Source organism: Vicugna pacos, chromosome 2 (genome assembly GCF_048564905.1).
Source record: "Vicugna pacos chromosome 2, VicPac4, whole genome shotgun sequence".
Lineage (NCBI taxonomy): Eukaryota > Metazoa > Chordata > Mammalia > Artiodactyla > Camelidae > Vicugna > Vicugna pacos.
Window position 1 is genome coordinate 95,256,590 of NC_132988.1, and position 17,274 is coordinate 95,273,863.

The following is a 17,274-nucleotide window of genomic DNA, read 5'->3' on the forward strand; positions in this document are numbered from 1 at the left end:
ATTTGCTCTTCCAGTAGCATAAACGTTCAAGCAGAATCTTTAAAAGCAATTGAGTGGTTCAAGTTCCCTCCTCTCTCTCTTTTTTCTCTCTCTGAGCTTCAGCCTTTTATTAGAAGGAGAAAACACATGGAGTAGAGCTGTAGCAGCATTTATAAATAAAAAATGCCTTGTTGTTTATTATTGAAAACTACCAGTTCAGGGGTTGTTACCATAGCAAAGCTAACCAATTCAAATTTTATTTGAAAAATGTCAAGACAACAACAGTACCTACCTCTTAAGTTTGTGAAGATTAAATGAGAGATTTCACATATTGTATTCAGGTTATTGCTTGGCATACAGCAGCCTCCTAAGTAAAGATGACAATCGAAGTTAATATCATTATCAGAATAAAACTCTTTTCTCCACAATTAGATACTAAGTATTTTGAGAATAAAAGTGATGACTTCACCTTAATGTAGGTGAGGAAATGGAGGAAAAAAGAGAGCACACATTTTTTGTATCCTTACTTTATTCTTGGCGAGGCTTTCTATATACTTTAAATCATTTCATCCCACAACACTGAGTGGTAAATACTATTACAACCTTTAGAAAATGATAAAATTGAGCCTCAGAAACTTAAGAAAGTTTCTCTAAGTCATATAGCTAACTAAGTAAGTGGTGGACTCAAGATTTGGACCTGGTTCCTAAATTTATGTTTTCCCACTATACAAAGCTATCCATGCAATAGCTTATGCATGGTGAATTCTTACAGGATTATTCCTTACGGTAGTCAAAGGGCTCCACTAACACAACTGCCAGAGCATCTCATAACTCATTTGGGTTATAATGCTGCAGCTTTTAGCTCAGGTAAGTCCTTATAGGAGGCTTTGTTAGACGGGGGAGGCTGAGGGTAATAAATGAGAACTGAGTTTATATCAAAATGTATGCACTTTGCTCTATAGTCACATTGTATATTGAATAATCCCAAAGAGAGATAAGGAGGACTGGCCCAAGTAAGTTGGTCACCAACATATTCAGATTAACCTGTGCACATAAGTATTCTGACCTTTTGTACATAAATATGGACACAGAAGGACCACTGAGCAACCAGCAGTTCTGAGATCACCCTTAACTCACAAATATGTGTGTCCACTGGTATGTGGCTCTTTTGGGGGAACCTGAATGCTTATACTGAATTTGGCAATGGAAAATACCTATCATATATCATGATGGTGCTGACTTCCCTCCATTACATTTAAGTAACTAAGCCTTGATACATTTATCCAGCTGGAATCTATGTCTAGTCTTGTTTTCACTCTGAATTTACCACTCACATTTGTCAGTATGGTGTTTGTGAAATCTTTGATGAAGAAGTACTGACTGACTGACGCTAAAGTTTGAAATAAGCCTGGCAAAGAATAAGAAATCTTTCCATTATCATTATTCCATGTGTATTTTATTTTAAAATGAAGATTTGCTGGGGAAGGGGTAGGGTATAGCTCAAGTGGTAGAGAGCATGCTTAGCAGGCACAAGGTCCAGGGTTCAATCCCCAGTACCCCCTCCAAAAATAAATAAACCTAATTACCTTCCCCCGCCAAAAGAAAATAATTAAATAATACAATAAAATGAAGATTTGTTTACAACTTCAGTCATTGAATTTCCTGCAACATGAAGGGTTATGTAAAAACACATATCTATTCTCTTATATAACTAATTAAATAGTTGAAGAGCCTCTTTGCAATATTCCTAATTTTAAATACATTTAGACACTTCATAATTATACTTTAAAGAAGAAACTGCTTGCCTTGTTGAAAATGGATTATTTTTATATTCCAAACTTCAAACCTAGCATGCCTCAATGAGCTAGTTTTCCAGGAGGATATAATATAGGATAGGAGGTGAAATAGGATATGGTATAGAAGTGATGAATAAAAAGATTTCTACATTTGAAGGAATAAATGAGGCTATTTATTGATGGAATAAAATGATATAGGAGAAAATTTCTCGTATGGGCATTGCTTATGATATGTCAAGCATCACCAAATTCATTTGTGATTTATGGTGACAGTTTCCAAAAACAAGCTCTAGGTCTTGAGAATAATGGCCTATGTTCAAGTGCCATTCTCTTGAATTTCTTTGGAAAATCACTTTAAAGCAGTAAAGCTTCTTCACCCTTTACCCAATTTCACTTTTATTGGAAAACAAAACACGAACAATAAAATAAGAATACTCTATTTTCTTTCACAACTGCCCCGTCCTTTGCAACATTGAATGTGAATACTAAAAGCACTCCTACTGGTTTTTAAGCCATTCCTATCCTCTGTTTTAGGAGTACAAAGCTACCCTTCTTTACAGAGAATATAGTGTGACTCAGTTGTAGATGACCTATTTCACAGATGTGGAAGAGAGATTCTCTTTTCCAGTTGTGATTATCTGGTAGCCCGGAGACGTCTACTCTGGTCTGACTGCTTTGTCCACATTGCTTCCTTCTCTTCTCTCGTTATCTCGTTGCTCTTGGCCTTAACAGGAGAGCAGCAGCAGACAAAAGACCCACATGTCCATTAACCCTCATGTCTGACTTCATTAAGTTCCTTGCTCGGTGGGCCACAATTAACTCAGCCACATTACGGTGTATCATAACACTTTTGAGAGCTATAAAAGCACTTTTTCCCCCAAAGATCTTTATTCTCTTGTTAATGAGACTGTAAAAGGTCTTGCTTTCAGGCTGAAGTCCCTGATGCTACTGATCTCACTTCAGGGGTTATTGTAGGGTGTGTGTGTGTGTGTGTGTGCATGCGTGTATGTGCTTTTGCATTGTGTAGTGTGTGTGCAAGTGCATACATTTATGGATGAAATTTGTAAGGCAGGAGATATTTCACTATTTTTGTGTTATGAAGACTATCTTAAGGAAAAACTGCTACTTTAAAAAAGTATTTAAACATAGTTTAACATTAAAAAATGTGTTGAGATATTTCTTTAGTGAAAGTTTAAGAAGAAGAGATACTGATTTTTAAAAACTTTCTGGGGAAACTAGGCACTCCCTGTAATTAGAGTGATGGGTATTTAAGTAACATTTCAGAATGCTCACAGCTCTGTTAGTGAATGAGGAAGCCCCCTAAAAGGGAGGAATCCCCCTAAAAGAAGGAAGACGCTAAAGAGTGGGTTCTTATTTTCCTGTGGTGAAAGAATTCTCAGTGCAGACAAAGGGGCAGAGTGAAAGCAGCTTTATTGCTCAAAACAGGAAAAGAGAAAAAGACACTCGAATAGAAAGACATGCGAGTGGGGGAGCTTGTAAGCCCAGGTGGCTTCATGTAAGAACTTCTACATGGGTCTTGGCTAGGTCTTTTTACCTGTCTTCTTTGTGGCTTCTTGTCTCCTTCCGTTGACTGCTCTTTTCCTGCTTGCTGTCCAGTTTGTTCTGCTCTGTGGAACAAATACTCTGCAAAAACAGAATCAGGTAACCAGGCATCCTCAAACAGTGTAGTCAAGCTAGGTTGAGCAAGCGAGTCAAACAAGTGGGCTCCTCAAACAACATGGAAATAGAAATCACATCATGTCAGGGCTTTGTGTTCTGCGAGGGAGCTTTTTCCACTACTCAAGCAGAATTTTCACCTAAGGCCAACTTTAGGTTAATTTTAAACCTTTAAAGAAGTCTCTAGGCAACAGGTTCTAGTTTCAGTTCCCTAGCTCACTGCCTCCTTCAGCTCCTAAAATGTGCATTCTTTATTCAAGTAATGTGGTAAACTAATATGAATGTCTGCTCTAACAAAAAGACAAGATATGTGTTTTATTTGTAAATAGTGCAGATATATTGTCTATGTGTCTATAAATGTAAGATAAATACATCTGTCTATCATCTGTGAATTTTTGTTTCTATCTGCATGAGAGATTTCTACCTTTCCTATGAACTACACAGTTATTTTTAGGCAAAGAACTATGAAATCTTATATTGAAGGCCAATGTGTAAATCACAGATCCACTTGTAGCTTTTCTAGTTGAAGCAGTGAATAGAAAATTTATTGGAAATCTTTACCCTGATGGCACAGAGGCAGCTCCATCTTAACATATTCATAACATGTCATTGTTTCATTCTCCTCCCTCATATAACCATCTTTTACTTGATTTATGGCATTACCCTCATCCCCACTCCCTAAGCTGAAAACCTCAGGGTCATTTTCCATTCTTTCATCTCCCTCTCCTGCCGGAATCCATCAGTTACCCAGTCTTGTTATTTGATTTCTTCAAAAACTCAAAAATCATTCTTCTCTCCTCCATGCTAAATAAAGCTGTCTTAGTTTGGTCTTTATGTTAGTTAGGATACTAGACAAGCTTTTGTAAAATAAGACCCCCAGATGGCAGGAAGGCTGCTGGTCAAAGGTGGGTAAGTGACTCTGCTTCCTGAGGTCATTCAAGGACCTGATTCCTTCTCTGTTGTTGCATTTTCACCATCCAGGTAATCAGAGAAGGCTTATCCATGATTCCAAGTTCTAGCCTGTAGAAGGAGAAAAGAGATGGAGAGACTTGGATGCTTGCAGATCACTTCTGTTGACATATTTTGGGCAGAACTTGGTAGCCTGCATCCAACTACATATGGGGTATGATGGTACATGCGAATCCTAGATGGGAGGCCATGGCCCCAAGCCTTTATTCATTCAGCATGGTTGTATTGAGCACTGTTTTGTGTCAGATTCTGTTCTGGATGTTGGGGATCCAACAATAAACAAAATAGAGTCTTGTCTGTCATGATACTTATATTCTGCTGGGGGAAGGCCAGTAATACACAAATAAATGAAAAAATTTATTTACCATGTTGAGTATTATAAATGCTATAAACAAACATAAATAAGGCAAGGGGACAGAGAATAACAAGATGCTTCATTAGATAAGATAACCAGAAAAGACCTATCTGATGAGGTACCATTTGATGAAGAAGCTCTAGCATGTAAGATCTTCAAATCATTGCTAGTCAGCTGATTACTGCTAAGCCAAATTTGGTGTATTAGAACTCATTCATATGGGTCAATAATGTGGTAGCCAACTGTACAGGAGTCTGTGATCTTATTCACTACCCCCTTATACCTTTTTGTTACTCATAAGAATTCCAGGGTAGAGACATTAAAGCATAAAGAGTAGAATTAAAAGTGTCCTGACTAGAGTGTTGAAACTGACCATAAAGATGTAAGGACATTCTGAATATATACAATTACATTTTGGACACAATTATTTTCAGAATTCCTTGAGCATATGGATTTATAACTGGATTCTGTTTGGTAAAATGCAAAGAGAAAAAGTACCTTTCTTTGAAGTATAGGCAAATGTCCATAGATCTGGTAAATATCCCATGTGTTGCCAAGCTCAGGACTCCCCCAGGGGAAGGCTGATTGAGAAAATGACATGTTTACTCACTTGCTAGTCTTATATGTCACCACACCCTATCTCGAGACAGTAGGAGGTGAGACAGATTCTGGTGTAAACACTGTTACTGAATACAGTAATCCTTCCCAATGGCAAGGGATGTGTCTTCTGAAGCAGTAGGCACAGAGCTGTGATGTGAAAGTTTTGGGCTTGACTTCCCAATGATTTCCATGTGAGATAAATAACCAGATAGAGTTTTCAGTAGGATGAAATATAGAAAGTTGATGCTGTGTGACAGGTTCATAACTTTATTTTTGCATTGCTGGGCTCCTATTTTCCATCCTACAATCTCCAGGTTAGGGTCAGAGCAGTATCTCATAGGACAATCCACCCGCACCATGTGTCTTTCCACCTCACCACCACCCTACCCTGCCTGGATACTTCACTCTTCAGTTACTTCAGGAATTAAACAGGGGTTAGATTAGCTATGTAGAACACACTAACTAAATGGTGACAAAATAAATAAATAAGTGGAGGAAAGAAAAAACATAAATGCATTTTTCTTCATTATCTGCAGAAGTCAAAAACAAGAATCAAATTTTGTTAAACATAACTGGAAAACTCATTTAGTTTTCTATATATTACATTGTCAAGATGGTACATTTTTTTCTTTTTTTATCAGACTACAGTGGCTCCTTGCCATCCGCAGGGGAATGGTTCCAGGACCCCTGTGGATACCAAAATCTGTAGATGCTCAAGTCCCTTACAGCCGGCCATTTGTATCCGTGGGTTCTGCAGCCACGGCTGTGAGTTGCCCACTGTACATATAATTACAATCAATTTATTCAGAAGTATACTTTCTTTTTATAGATACTTAGGAATAAAAGGCCACATGTAGAAAAAGCTTCTTTTAATGTGTTTGCACTGTCCTCAAGAAAGTAGTGACTAAAACCAAAAGAAGCTGATCAAAGAGGAAAAATAATGAATTTTCCAAAAATCTTATAATCCATTTAAAAATATAAACTTATCCCTGGCTTCTTCTCCTGAAATTTGGTTGAAGATTTGGTCTTAGCAGCCTAGATAGTTGTCTTTCAGTTCCATTCACTCTTCTCAGGGACAATTGAGTTCATGGCTGTTTATTTACTCCACCTACATTGAAAAAAAATCACAAATCAGTCTCAGCACTGAGCATTGAGAAAATTGAGTGCACTTTTCTTACCATATTTCTTGTAAGAATGACTATCTTGAAATCCTACATGAGAGAACATGCTTTTGTTCATATAGCTTTGACTTTGGCACAGTCTTGGACATACACATGTCACCAAAGAAGTACTGAAGGATCCTTGAATAGCTAGGAGTCATCTGTAATCTGAAAAGTTCCTGCTAGATTCAGAAATTCAGGGTTTGGGAAAGTGTGAAGAATCATCTTACCTGACCTGAACCCAAGATTTCAGTGCTTTCGATTCTGTTTGACCAGAAACCAGACACATCTCACCGGTAAATATCTGGCTACTTTTCCTGTTGTTCTCACCTTCAGTTTAAAGAAGTCCACATGTAATATAGAAGCACATTATGAGATGGTCAAAGGATAAAACACATGTTGCAGTAAATCTGAATGTACATTTAAAAGAAATCACCCATCCATATTTTTAAAATATTCCCTGTAAACATATAACTTAAGATTCATTCATTCTCTCAAAAAAGTTTTAAGGAGTACCCACCTAGTCCCTGTATTGCGTGATGGGGGTTCAATAGTAAATACAATAGACACGACCCATATACTCAGGGAGTCATACTGATGGAGGGGTGGGCAAACTAGTGGCTAAAATACACCAGCTTTGATGTGGAGTAGTAAGTGCTAACTACTAGTAGCAATAGAGATCAAAAGAGAAAAGGGACATAGTTGAACAGTTTCCATGGAGCCAGATTAAAAAGCATAATGGACAAAAATAAATTTATTTATTTTACACTTGTATAGTCCTGTTGTCTCCAAAGTACAATGAGAGATGATTCATTAGCATGTTCAGGATGAGATTACTGGAACTTCTATATGTAAAGATAAGAAAGAAACTCAGATTTTTCTAATATTTAATACAAATTGACAACAGCACATTGTATATAAATTATAAGTGAACAAACAAACAAACTGGGTGTAATGCACTAAATGTTTATGTCCCTCCCCTTTCCTTCCCACAAATTCGTATGTTGAAATCCTAACCACCAAGGTGATGGTATTGAGGTAAGTCCTTTGGGAGGTGATTAGTGCTCTGATAAAAGAGTTCCCAGAGAGATCTCTTACTCCTTCTATCATGTGAAGACACAATGAAAAAAATGCGATCTATAATTCATGTCAGAGTGTTCCATCTATGTTGTCTTCTAGTAGTTTTGTGGTTTCAGTTCATATGTTTAGGTCTTTAAATCATAGCAGTATTTTTTTGAATCTGTTTTCTAATGCAAAAGAAATAAAAGCAAAAATAAACAAATGAAACCTAATTAAACTTAAAAGCTTTGGCACAGCAAAGGTAACCTCTGACAAAACAAAAATACAGCCTACGGAATGGGAGAGAATATTTGCTTGATATGACCAATGATGGGTTAATATCCAAAATATATAAACAGCTCATACAACTCAATATAAAAAATAAGAAACCAAATAAAAAATAAATGGGCAGAAGACCTACATAGACATTTTTCCAAAGAAGACATACAGATGGCAAATAGGCACATGAAAAGATGCTCAACAGCACTAATTATTGGAGAAATGCAAATTAAAATAGTAGTGGGATATCACCTCAAACCTGCCAATATGTCTGTTATAAAAAGGCTACAAATAACAGATGTTGGAGAGGATGTGGAGAAAAGGGAACCCTTGTACACTGTTGGTAGGGATGTAAATTGGTGCGGCCACTGTGAAAAACAGTTTGGAAGATCCTCAGAAAACTAAAAATAAAGCTACTATATGATCCAGCATTTCCACTCCAGGTATATGTCTGAAAAAAAAATACTAATTTGGAAAGTTACGTGCACCCCAATGTTCATAGCAGCATTATTTACAATAGCCAAGATGTAGAAGCAACTTAAGTGTCCATCAACAGATGAATGGATAAAGAAGATGTGGTGTACATATACAGTGGAGTATTATTCAGCCATAAAAAACAATGAAATGCTGCCACTTGCAGCAATATGCATTGACCTAGAGAATACTATGCTTAGTGAAATAAGTTAGATAAAGACAAATACTGTGTAGTATCATTTACATGTGGAATCTAAAAATAATACAAATGCATGTATATGCAAAACAGAAACAGACTCAGTTATAGAAAACTAGTGGTTACCAATGGGTTAGGGCAAATTAAGGATATGGGATTAAGAGATACAAACTACTATGTATAAAAGAGGTAAACAACCAAAATATATTGTATAGCACAGGGAATTTTAGCCATTATCTTGTAATAACTTATAATGGCATATAATTTGTAAAAATACTGAATCACTATGCTATACACTTGAAACTGATGTAATATTGTAAATCAGCTATACTTCAATTTGAAAAATACCATCTGTGAACCAGATAGCCACTCTCACCAGACACTGAAGTTGCTGGCACTTTAGTCTTGGACTTCCTGGCTCTAGAACTGTAAGAAATAAATTTATGTTCTTTATAAACTATCCAGTCTGTGGTATTTGTTAGAGAAGTTCAAACAGACTTAAGATTCTGGAGGTAAATACTCTTTAGTTTACTTTTTAACTGATTAAGTGCACAGTTTAAAATAATGGAAACTATTGCTTCAATTAATAACATAGAAGAGGGGATTATGGTTAAAATCTTAGTCTGTAATTTTATAAGTTGAACCTAGGTAGTAATTCTGGGATTATATACTCTACTAGATTAGCCTCTTTTTTAAAAAAATTATATGCTGCGCAGGGCTGGATACTATTTTACCCAATATACAAAAATTAATTATACTTGTAGTCTGATACTAGCATTGTTTCACATTTTCAGTAATGTAAACTTACTAATTTACAATATTTTCCACTTCTTCCAAGGAAATGGATAAGAATTATCCAGAGCACTGATACAGAAATTCATATTTTGAAACGTAAATTCACTTTTGAGATACTATTCCAATAATCAAGAAAATTATGAGACAGATTCAAAGATGAATTCATGTCTTCGTTCATCTACTATCATGCTTATATTTCCTCAAATATAACATTTCTATTTTTAAAACATTAAAAAAAGAGTACAATATATAAAATAATAAAAAACCATGTACACTCTCCAGAATTAATTCTTCCTAATACTCAGGTATATTTGATTTTTTTCAGTGTCAAATCTTTTTTCTTTTTATTGAAGTATGGTGGGTTTACAATGTTGTGTTAATTTCTGGTGTATAGCATAGTGATTCAGTTATACATATATACGTATCTATATTCCTTTTCATATTCTTTTTCATTATAGGGTATTATAAGATATTGAATATAACTCCCTGTGATATAGAATAGGACCATGTGTTTATCTATTTTATATATAGTAGTTAGTATCTGCAAATCCTGAGTTCCCAATTTATCCCTCCACCCCGACTTTCTCCCTGGTAAAGATAAGTTTGTTCTCTATGTCTATGATGATTTGTCTTTCTTGAAGTAAAAGAATTAAAGCATTACAAACTAAGATGAAGTCCCTCTGCCTCTCATCTCAGTGATATTCCTATCCCTTTCCTCCATCTACCCAGAATCATCCATTGCCATGGATTTAGTATACATATTGATATATACTAAATATGTATCTCCACCTTGTTTTTATATGAAAGAAATATATGTATACTCACAGGAAATACTGCTTTAAATCGTTTTTGAAAATCTACATGTAACTGAATTATGGTATACATATTCTGCAACTTACTTTGTTCATTCACACTCATTGTTTTGACATCTATTAACATAGACATTTAAATAGATCTGGATCAGATGTCTAGTGTTTGAAAATACTTACATTTATTTTTTCTCTCTGTTGATGAAATTTAGATTATTTACAACTTTAAGTGTTAAAAATAATTCTGCAGTGAACAACTTTTTACATAGCTCCGGGTAAGTTCCTTCCAGGCTGTTTATCAGCACAATTTCTATGTTGAGGGTACAGATACTGCTTCTTCCAAACTGCTTTGCACAGTGGTCAAGCCCATTTATATTCCAGTAGCATTTATGGGAATTCCAATTTCCCTTCAGTTTTACCAAAACTTGCTATCATATTTTTTTTCTTTTCACCAGTGTTATCAGTAAAATGGTTCTTATTTTTGTTTGCATTTTTGATTGCTGATAAAGTTGAATGTCTTCTCAAATATTCATTAGTCATTCAGCTTTCTTTTCTTTTCTTTTTTTTTTCCTTTTTTTTGTGAACTGTCTGCTTCTTTAGCCATCTTTTACTGAGAGATTTGCCATATTGGAATTTAGATCTCTCAGTCTTACAGATCTCAGTAAAACAACTCAATATATACATTATATAATGATATATTTAATAATATATGGTACATAATGTATATACCAAATAATACACATGTATTATATAAAACACAAAAATATATATACCCATGTGTGTATACATCCATATTTAAACACACAGATTCTCTCAGTATGACTCTTCTGTTTTTCTCTTGGCTTAACTTAATATATCTATACATTGTTTTCCTTTGTTCTTTTACCAGGGCTCAGTAAAGATAGTAAAGTTAGTTTTCACATATCATTCACTCTGCATCTTGTGAATTAGTCTCATGGGGTGAGCTGTCAAGTGAACACATCCCATGGCTGATTTTATATTAGAACAAGTGTCCTGAGCCTTCTTTATGACATGATCACCTTGAGACTACATCTCTTTTATGTGACCATTCCCTCAGGCATGACAGATAAAGACAGCTTGGTTGAATGTCATATTCTTTTGCCCTATACTCTGTTTATATCAGGAGCATACAGTAAGTTTCCCTTGACATAGGCAGAACTTATTAATCTAAAATTAGGCCAAAATGTATTAATTTACCATTTGTCATGATACATGAAACTTCACAGTAGAGGCTTTACATAGAAGGGTGAGTTTTCCCTTCAGTGGTATATGTTGGCACTGGAAAATGGAGAGACAACAATTAATTCAAATCAGAAAATGTTAAATCCATGTAAGTCTTGTGGAAAGGATTCATTCTCCAAAATTAACTGTATGTATCTTAAAAATCACATTACTTCGAAGATTTTGAAAGACAACTCCAATAGACGAAGTATTATCTTTCAGCATAATGAGAACATGCTTATAGCAAATTGAATTCTAACACAAATAAGAAATTCCAGAAACTAAAATAATTTTCTAGTGGATTGTTAAAAGATTGTTAGGCATTTATGAGATATTTTCCTATGAGGGGACTAATGCAGTTGGCATAAATAGAATAAAGTAATCCTATTTGGATTTTAACAGATGTGAAATTAGAAATCCAGTTCCCACAGGTGGGGATTCTTTTTTCTTAAATAGCACAGCTCAAATTTTAGAAATGGTCTCCAAATAGGAGGCAGTGTCTATTAATTAATTAATTCATACAAATATTTTTCTGTGCATATCATAGCCAGGCTAGGGTAGAGGTTCAGATCATTAGATGGTCTCTTAGGAGTAGAGCAAAAAGTTAGGAATGGCTTGTGGACTTGTGAATTATACTCCTTTTTCTATTTTAAAAAGTTATGATTTAGAGACTGACTTGCATTCCTGGTTTCTCATATTTTGAAAAGGTGGGCATAAAATTTCTCTTATGACTTCATCCCAAAACATAGGTAGGTGATTCTCAATGTTTAGTGCCTGAGAATCGTCTTAAGTAATGTTTTCAAATGAAGATCATATTTTTTTATTTAAAAATTATTTTTTCCTTTTAAGTAGAATTTATTTTTTAGAGCAGTTTTAGTTTCAAAGCAAAACTGATCAGAAGGTACAGAGTTCCCATATACCCTCTACCCCCCACAAACAAAGCACAACTTCTCTCACTATTGACATCCTGCAAAAGAACTGTAACACTTGTTACAATTGATGGACCTACCATCATCAGAGAAGTAAGGATACTATATTGACACATCATTATCATCCAAAGTCCTTAGTTTACATTAGGGTACATTCTTGATGTTGTACATTCTGTGGGTTTTAACAAATGTATAATGACATATATCCTCCATTGTAGTATCATACAGAATCGTTTCACTGCCTCCCACTCCCAATTCTCTGTGCTTCACCTATTCATCCCATCCTCCCTTGTAACCCCTGGCAACCACTGATTTTTATATTATCTACATTGTTTTTGCTTTTTCCAGAACATTATATATTTGAAATAATATAGTGTGAAACCTTTTATGACTGGCTTCTTTTGCTTAGTAATGTACATTTGAGATTCCTCTATGTCTTTTCATGGCTTGATAACTCATTCCTTTTTGTGCTAAATTATGTTCCTTGTCTGGATGTACTACGGTTTATCCATTCCCCTGCTGAAGAACATATTGGATGCTTCCAAGTTTTGGCAATTATGAACAAACTGCTATAAACATCTGTGTTTAGATTTTTCTGTGGACATCAGATTTCAACTCATTCAGGTAAATGCTAAAGAATGTGATTGCTTGATTGTATGGTATATATTTAGTTTTGTAGGATACTGCCAAATTGTCTTCCAAGGTGACTGTACCATTTTTCATTTCTACTACCACCAATGAATGAGAGTTCCTATTATTCCCCATCCTCACCAGCATTTCGTGTTGTCAGTGTTCTGGATTTTGACCGTTCTCCTAAATGTGTAATGAATCTCATTGCTTCAATTTGCATTTTCCATATGACATGTAATGTGAAACATCTTTTCCCATGCTTATTTGGTGTCTGTATATCTTCTTTGGTGAGGTGTCTGTTAATGTCTTTGGCCAATTTTTTAATCAGGTTGTTTGTTTCCTCTTTGTTGAGTTTTAAGGGTTCTTTATCAGATGTATCTCTTGTAAATACTTTCTCCCAGGTCGTGGCTTATGTTTGTAGTCTCTTGTCAGTGTCTTTCAAAGAGTAGAAATTTCCAATTTTAATGAAGTCCACCTGACCTATTATTTCTTTCATGCATTCTGCCTTTGTGTTGTGTCTAAAAAGTCATCATCATACCCAGTGTCATCTAGGTTTTCTCTTATGTTGTCTTCTAGGAGTTTCATAGTTTTGTGTTTGCATTTGGTTCAGTGTTATATTTTGAGTTAATTTTTGCGAATAGTATAGGGTTTGTATCTGAATTCACTCTTTTTTTGCCTGTGGATTTTCAGTTGTTTCAGCACTATTTGTTAAAAGGACTGTGTTTGGCCCATTGTATTGCCTTTGCTCCTCCGTCAAAGATCAGTTACTTATATTTATGTTGGTCTATTTCTGGGCTCTCTATTCTGTTCCATTGATCTATTTGTCTATTCTTTTGCCAGTACCACATTGTGTTGATTACTATGGTTTTATAATAAGACTTGAAACCAGGTGTTGTCAGTCTTCTAACTTTGTTCCTTTTCCTTTTTTCCTTTAATATTTTGTTGGCTATTCTGGGTCTTTTGCCTCTCTCTATAGGCTATATAAACATTAGAATGTGTTAATATCCACAAAATAACTTGTTGAGATTTTGATTGTTAGTGTGTTGAATCTACAGATCAAGCTGGGAAGAACTGACATCTTAACTATATTGAATTTTACTGTCTGAGAACACAGAATATATCTCAATTTAGGTATTTTTAAATTTCTTTTATCAGAGTTTTGTAGTTTTCTTGACGTATATCTTGTAAATATTTTGTTATATTTATATATAAACATTTCATTCTTTGGGGGTGCTGATGTAATGGTAACTTGTTTTTCATTTCCAATCCTATTTGTCCATTGCTGGTATATAGGAAAGTAATTGCCTTTGTATATTAATCTTGTAGATTGAAACTTTGCTATAATTCCTTATTAGTTCCAGAAGTTTTTTTTTGTCTAATCTTTCAAATTTCTACATACACAATTATGTCATCTGCAAACAAAGGAGTTGTATTTCTTCCTTCCCAATACCTTTTATTTCCTTTTCTTATCTTATTGCATTAGCTAGGACTTTCCAGAACAATGTTGAAAAGGAGTGGTAAAAGTGTACATTCTAGACTTACTCCTGATTTTAGCAAGGAAACTTTGAGTTTTCACCATTAAGTATGATGTTAGCTATAGGGTTTTTTTTTTTTTGTAGACATTCTTTATCCAGTTGAGGAAGTTCCCCTCTATTCTTAGTTTACTGAGAGTTTTTATTATGAATGAGTGTTGGACTTAGTTGGATGCTTTTAAATTTCCAACAGAGTTATGAATTTCCAACAGAGTTATGAATGGAGTCTGAAATGCCTGAAGTAATTCTTGTGTACTACCCTTTATTAGGGAGTTAATCTCAAAGAGCATGAGTAGAGAGTAACAGGAATGAGGAAGGGGAGAAGGAAAATTCAATATAAGGATACATTATCAAGTTGATTGCTACTTTGTTTCAAGGAGGACAGTTGGTGCAGTCAGATTAACATGGGTAAAATTGGTGGTGGTACAGTTGTTTGCCACAATGGAAACTGTTAAGAGCTGGATCCCTTGAGCTCAGGAATTTGGGGCTGCAGTGTGCTCTATCAATTGGAAATCCACTTCAGCTTTAACATCAATATGATAAAACTCCAGAAACAAAGCATTATCAAGTTGTCATTATCTAGCATGACAGCTGAGTCCTGGATTAGATATTCAATATTCACAACAATTATTTACTACTTTTTACATTTATTATTTTCTATTTTATATATTTATGGCACAACTATTACAAATTTTAAATCTTTTTCTTTACTTATAATAGAAAAAATTAAAAAATTTTTTTTAACTTTTTTTAATTGAAGTATAGTCACTTTACAATATGTCAATTTCTGGTGTACAGCATAATGCTTCAGTCATACAAGAATATACATATATTTGTTTTCATATTCTTTTTCACTGTAAGCTACTACAAGATATTGAATATAGTTGCCTGTGCTATACAGTATAAACTTGTTTATTTATTTTATATATACTGGTCAGTATCTGCAGATCTCAAACTCCCAATTTATCCTTTCCCATCCTCTTCCCCCCTGGTAACCATAAGTTTGTTTTTAATGTCTGTGAGTCTGTTTCTGCTTTATAAATAAGTTCATTTGTCTTTTTTTTTAGGTTCTGCATATGAGTGATATCATATGGTATTTTTCTTTCTCTTTCTGGCTTACTTCATTTAGAATGACATTCTCCAGGGCCATCCATGTTGCTGCAGATGGCATTATTTTTCATTTTTATGGCTGTATTGTATTCCATTGTATAAATATATTTTTAAAATACAAAAAGAATCAACAGATTAATGAGCTGTTATGTAACTATCACCAAGTTTCAACTTCGACCAACACATGACTGATATTATTTACAGAATTATTATGTCATTTTCTTATATGTAAAGTGTTAGAATTAGAATGTGACCAAAGGCAGAATGATCTTGATTAAGTTGGGATAGGACTGGAGGTCTAGCAAACCCAGCAATTTAGATGAATTCCAGGGTTTAGGGTATCACCAACAGGCTTACTATGATAGCTACTATTTACTTGTTGCTTTATATTGTTTATTTAATCACTCATCTCATCAACTCTAGCAGAAGAATCTTTCTCTAAAAGTTACTTTTGGAGAAATGCCTCAGTTTAGCTTTTTAGTATATTCATGGAGTTAAGTATAGAAATGGTGACTAGATGGCTTTTGAAAGTGATACAGTTTATAAATCTAACCTAATGGTAACTCACAAGTAAATAACACTCGGCGTCTTTGATGAATTAGTGTTATGCACCCCTAGCATTACTTAATTGAAGAGAATAGAAACCTAACTCTAGGTAAGGCAATTCATTGTCCAGGATGCTCTGAATTTGGTATCTGTGTTTTAGGCCTGACCTGTGCAGGCTAGTTGCTGAATAATTAAGAAGAATGATATTCACCAGTCCAGACTCCAGGATGCCTGCTTTCAGTAACCATCTGCTAATGAAACCCCTGAGAATTCCCACAGAGCAGAGAAAACAAACGTTATACAATTATGCCAGGCATTTCTCACTTCCTTTATAGTAATACACCATCCAGTTAACAACCTGGTGGGCCTAGGGATTCATAAAATTTTGAATAGAACCTTTAGGCTTTCTCAAATCAACTGCTAGAATTAAATATAAAAGGAAACAAGATCATTAGATGAAAACTTTATCTATAAATATTTAATTTCTTGTCTTAGAATAGGACACTAAGTTTTAATCCATGGCATCAGATCACAGAGTCGGGAAGGACCTTGAGAGGTCATCCAGTCCAGACCTCTGCCTCTGGGATGGACTGTGTCCAGAACCTGCTGGCAAATAGCTGGTCTCATTTCCCTAAAATCAATAGGGAGGAACGGGCCTACCCGTTCCTCAGTCAGAAGAGTCAGGATATTTCAGCATCTAAAAGTCTCACTTATTCACAACAGACTTCAAATCTCAGAGAAAGTCTTTGTTCCTCCATCTATTCCACTGGAGATCAGAACTTTTTCCCCTGGGTCTCATCATGTGCTTTGCAAAGAAGGAAAGTTAAAAATAAAACTTCAGACAATAATAACACATGCTCTGCTCATAAACAGTGTAGGGCATTGCCAGGTGGTACAATTGGCAGACAACATATTCCTGGTATCTTTTTCTCATGAGACCATTTTATTATATGGCATCTCATCAGAAAGTACAGGTAATTAACTATCTACATTAACAAAGGTCAATTTACTTGATTAAAGTCTATTTTGCCTCATAGATTCTCACAGTAGCTAAGGGCAATATTCCCCACCAGATCAACAAATTAATTCCTAATTTTGCAATTAAGAGATTGATGCAGAAAAAAAAAATGTCCTCCC